The sequence below is a fragment of the Seriola lalandi genome, unplaced genomic scaffold, assembly GCF_002814215.2.
Source record: "Seriola lalandi dorsalis isolate HSWRI2012SDOR001 ecotype SW California unplaced genomic scaffold, Sedor1 jcf7180002054947, whole genome shotgun sequence".
NCBI lineage: Eukaryota > Metazoa > Chordata > Actinopteri > Carangiformes > Carangidae > Seriola > Seriola lalandi.
The window spans coordinates 785488-791110 of record NW_019525498.1 but is presented as its reverse complement, the minus strand read 5'-3'; the positions used below and the strand labels follow the sequence as shown (position 1 = coordinate 791110).

At 42.6% G+C, this 5623-nt stretch overlaps 1 protein-coding gene across 1 annotated transcript in view; it reads right to left on the bottom strand.

The window, feature by feature from the left end:
- myo6a (myosin VIa) overlaps positions 1–3408 on the bottom strand; it is a 111171-nt gene extending 107763 nt beyond the window's left edge. The window contains exon 1 of the mRNA XM_087170430.1: positions 3116–3408. The gene's annotated coding sequence lies outside the window, so the exon portion shown is untranslated. The remainder of the gene's footprint in view (positions 1–3115) is intronic.
- Between the last annotated feature and the right edge of the window lie 2215 nt (positions 3409–5623).

Below are 5623 nucleotides of genomic sequence, written 5' to 3'. Positions count from 1 at the left end.
ACAACCTGTTCAAGAGAAACCTGTCTTTCTGAAACCGGTCCATGGTGGAAAAAAGTTTAGTCCATGAAAACTCAAGGTGACGTTTTCTTTTGTGCCATCGAACAGTTCAGAATTCAAAGTAGATGTGTGATTTAAAATGGTGCAAAACACAGAAATTAAACTGATGATGAAAGTAGAAAATTTAATACTGGAAAGATTCATAAATTATCAGAACTGTCGGCAAATATTTTCTGTCAATCGACTCATCGATGAATCATTGAATTGTTTCAGGAAATCTCTCGTGTTTATGTTAAAATGTGGTTTAAACTCTCAAACATCTACATCAGTCAGGCTCCAGCAGAAAGTTTCATAAGATCCAAACCATCTCCACCATGACAGAGCAAAACTCCCATTAACTGATCCATCACGAGTCCGTGTGACTTGTGCGTCACACGTAATCTGGCACTGCTCTACTCGCCACTGAGGAAGACCACAACATGCATTTAAAAGCTCCAGGAAAAGCTAGTAAAGGGTCAAAAACAGACGCAGACATGGAGATTCAGATTCTGCTGCTAACTGCTGTAAATGGCTTCTCATTCATTTCACATCACTTTATATTAAATTTAAAAAGGGCCGTGCCTTTTTCTTTTATGGACATGTCACATTAGGAAAAGCTCAAGTGTGAATAATGAAAGTAATGATGGCTGAGTTCCATTTAGCTGCTTCAGTTTCAGGGTCCTGGTGTGTTCGCACTGACAAAACAAGAGGAGGAACAAAATAAAAGTAACGCCCTGAACAACATGATGTAATCCTCTCCAACAGCAGCGGATGAATACTGACTTTTTTTTTGTGATTATAATATCCGATCTTTGTCGAGGTTTTGATCCGAAAGCTGCAGTTTTATGATGCTGCCATTACATTATCGTCACTGTACATGTGCTGTACATCCAGAGTACACTTCCAGGACATCATTAACTTAAGTTTCCCAACGATTTCACTCTTTTCCTCTCCGGCCAACAGCTGCTTCCTCCTCACTGACTAAATACAATACAACACAACACAGTAGATGTTTACAGAGAGAAACAAATTCACCTGACATGAATATTTTAGTCAGAATATGAGTATATGGAGGCTTCCACACACCTCCTGCTGTGAACTGAAGTTGTCTAATTTTCTGAATCCTCAGCTTTCTCATGTAAACAAGGATCTTTTACACGGATAAAGACGCACATAAAGAGCTGATCCTGAATAAGATGCTTGGACGTGAGCCATCACTCGGGATGCCAAACGCACTTGAGTGGTGACATCTCTGCAGCCAGAGAAGAAGCAAGCACATTCAGACTTTACTTTTAACGTTCACGTCCATATGGTTGTAACATGCTAATCACTGTGGCGGCAAATTCAGCTTCCCAGGAAAGCTCAATATCCAACTAATCCAATAATCATTCAGGATCATTTCCTGAAGAGGACTTTGATCCCCCGAAGTTCCTGAACCTCCCTGAACTCAGGAAAGACAGCCCGGCTACAAGAAGCGATATTTCCTGTTGTGACATAATGTAACTGTGTGTGTGTGTGTGTGTGTGTGTGTGTGTGTGTGTTAATTCTCCCATAAAAAGATGGACAAAAGTCAAAGTCCCTTCAGACATCAGGAGATTGCTGTTTGGAGAGACGTCCACTTGAATGAAAGACATTTCATCCGGAGAAGAACTAAAGCGCTCACTGTGAGAAGAGTAATTAATAGCACAGGTGTTACACAGGGCACAGACTGCATGCAGGTCCACAAAGAGACACTATGGGATGTAATAAAAGATCATGTGCCCCTGTGAGTGAGAATAAAATGAGCATAATAGTGATTTCAAAGCAGCTTCAGCACAAAAACAAGCTCAGGACAAACACAATAAGCACTGAGAGCTCTTACATAATCATGCAACACAGATAAAAACCACAGCACTGGCCGAGCTTGTTCCCTGCATCCAGACTTCTGAGGATGCCACATTATCTTTCATCATCACTCAGGCAATAATATCACAATGGCCAAACCCACCACCCTCAGATTTTCTTTTTTTTTTTTTTCCCTTCCTAATGCAAAGCATGTCCATTGATTCTTCTTCCCAGGCTCAGCAGCGGCAGCGGTGCATGTGGATGTGTGCAGGCCGCAGCCGTGCTCGTACTGTGAGACCTGACATATTGGTGCTGCTGCTGTACAACAACACAGCCTCCCATGTCATGTACGCACCAGTGAATTGTCCCCGCAGCTGCTCAGCTCTGTCCCTTCTGAACTCCCTCCGATGTAAAGAGGCTCGTGCTAAATGCTCGTCCTGCTCCTGCTCGCTCGAGCTGTCTAGTCACAATCTCACGCGGAACCGAACCCCGTTCAAAAAATGCGAGAGTTTGGGATCGACTAGCTTGTCAGACACGCACACACGCTATGAACAATGAATCATCACTTTTTTATGATTCAGGAGAGACTTCTCTTCGATTCGGCATGAATATAATCCACAAATTATCACCATACCTTCATAATCCAACTTTTTTCAATTCTGTTCGCCGGTTGATTCCGCTGTTCTTGCGCGAGCACAGAGCCGTTGGTGGCGACAGCAGCGCGCGGTCAGTGTATTAAAAAGTTAAAAGCTCTACTGAAATAAAGGGAGGCACGGTGGATTGTTTATAAGCCGAATTATACAGTGGCTACTAATTATTCAAAATATATATTATGCCATGTATTCGTCAATACGTGCCACTAATTATCGCCAAAATAATTCAAATTGACGGAAGTTTGAAGGAAGTCTGGCGTCGACTCCTCCGAACAAAGCTGGACAAATCCACCAACGATTTCTGCCGTTAAAAGCATCAAGGTTTTCACCGCTGAGTGCAGGAATGGTAGAAACCAGGGGGCTGGTGTGGTTTACAGTAAACTGCTAGCTAAATCCCAGTCGTGTGAGGGATTTGTCTCACAGCTCTCAGCTCTGTGTTGACGGTTTTCCTCCTGGGAAAGCTCCAGTGTGTGTTGACAGCCTCCCCGGGCTGCTGGCTGCTAGCCCCGGGACGCTGCTGTGTGTTGTAGCCCGTCAGCTAGCTAACATCACGGTCTTATTGCGATGAATCCTCCCCGGTGCATGTCGCCGGTGCTACCTACCTCGTTTGAGTGAAAGCTCCCGGGACTCCACAAGCTGCTTTCTGGGAAATTGTGTTTTTTCTTTTATTAAAAAAAAAAACAATATCCCTGAAAACGTCCACAACCGCAGCCTTCCCCGCCGGGTGTCTCCAGAAGATCGGTGTCCGCTCCGGCAGCCTGGGCCACACTCTCCCCCGCCCTGCAGCCTCCGATTCCCGCAGCAATCCTGGGAAACTGGCCCCCGTGACGTCACGAGATGGGTAAATTAGTCTCCGGTGGGGCGGGTGCCCCTGCAGGGGGCGCTGTCCTGGTCGTGAGGGGGGAGTTTGTTCATGGTCTGCTGAGCAACAGGGGCATCCAAGGTGGGACACATGAGCCCCATTAGCCCTGAGAGCTTCCGGATCCTGTGCAGGTAGAGTTTAAAGGGAGAAAAAAAAAAATCACTTTCTTAAAGGAACAGTTCACACAACAATGGTTCTTTAAATCAATGACAGAGGTGGGCAGCACCACAGGATTTTGTTTTAATCCAATACACAGTAAAGCCAAGGCCAGGATCACTGACACCAATACCAATATAAATAGTTTTTATTGATAAAAGCAGCTAATGTACAGTTTATTTACTGCACACAGCAGCAGCAGAGATGCAAATATTGCAGCTGTAAGAAAAGTGTTCACGTGTCCAGGAAGTGTTGTAAAGTGATGGATCCTACTGCCACAGGTATTGATACTCAAAATAAGACTTTATATCAGTGGGATCGATCTAACCACACCTAGATTTACTTTAAAAAATAGCAAAACATCAATTCATATATACAATAACAATACATGTTGACTTGTCACAGCAGGATCAACACAGGTGTGGACACAGGACTAGTTCACCTTAATGGAGCAAATTTGACTTTAATATCAATTAATCAATTACACTTGTGCTTTTCCTGCCATGACAGCGAGTCACCTCCTGACCGTCAGGACAATCAATTCAGGTTCAGTTTTCTGGGACAAGAGGAGCCGGGGATCAAACCACAATCCCTGACATGTCCATGCATCCATTTTAAATTTTGCAAAAAAAGTTTATAATAATAAATTAACATTTAATGAGCACCGACTTCTCTTTAAATTGAGCATATATTTAAATAACATCACTATTTTTCCTACAATTAGCACAGGAACCTCCTTGGAAATAATTTGAAAATAACAGATTTACTTGCAAAGACTTGTAAAGAACATAAACACAATAGAATCTCATTATTTTTATCTTCACAGACTCATGTTGGCTGCTGGCGTATGTGACACTGAGCAGTAATACCTTCAGGAAGGTTGAGGATTAACTGGGATAATGTCAAAGACGACAACAATGGTGCTAATCTCTGTCTGCTGCTGCGCTCACTGCCTCTCACCGTACACAAATGTGTCGGACTAATCATTAAAACATTAATGATTTATTAATTATCATGTCAAAGTGGGAAGATGGCATAAGTTAATTAGTCAGTCAGTTAGTTAGTAATTATCCCCCACCACCACCAACATCCCATTGAGGTTTAATGTAAACGAGCTATTTGTAATTACTACACAGCTAACATTAGCATTAGCAGCTGTTTACCCAGCAGTCTTGTCGAGAGCCTCAGTCAATGATGCATTTACAATACAAGCTGTTAGAATACGTCCTCTGAGCAGCGCTGCTTCCTCAGGGCAGCCTGGACGCTGCAGCGACTCGGTATCGGAAAGTGACGACACAGATCGATTGGGCCGGGGCTAGCTGGTTAGCATGCTGACTTCATTAGCCTAGAAGAAAAGATGTGATGGAAATAGAGGCAAAACAAGAGAGAGACAGCGCTTAGTGAGTAACTGAATGAAGTTTGATGTCGAACTCACAACGTTTCTTCAAGACTGGTAAGTAAACAGCTGTAAATGCTAACGTTAGCTATGTAGCAATAGCAAATCTTACAAATAGCTCGTTTATAAATTCCTCCTTTCATTAATAAATGTTTTACTAAAATATGCTTTGTATCATTTTAAAGTGGAAACAGAAAACTTTTCACTTTTAACGCCCCCAATGTTTCCAAGTGGTATTACTGTTGCTAAGACCAAATCGCAACATGGCGACCACTGTCGGCATGGTTACTGTCCAGAGCAGGGAACAACCGTAAAGTTATAAGATAAATTAAAGAAAAAAAAAAGGGTCTATTTCCACTTTAAAAGGTACATTCTCGGCCTTGTTCAAACCTACTGACACATTTTCAGTGGTATCAAAACGTCATCACAAGGTCCATTTAGTGGCTGCTCTTGAGCTTTCAATCATGTGATGCAAGCTTCCTCAAAATATGGGGGTTTGCCCGGTAGACAAAGCATTTCACAATAATCAATGTTCGACTGTTTAACGAGGTTTTTAAAGAGACAAAAAAACCTCAGAACTAAGGAAACTCCATCCACTGATGAAGACCATGGAATGTGCATGAAAGCCCTGACAAAAAGCTAGAAAGTTAAACCTAAAGTTAATATTATTTATAAGTGAATCACTGTTGTGTGTGT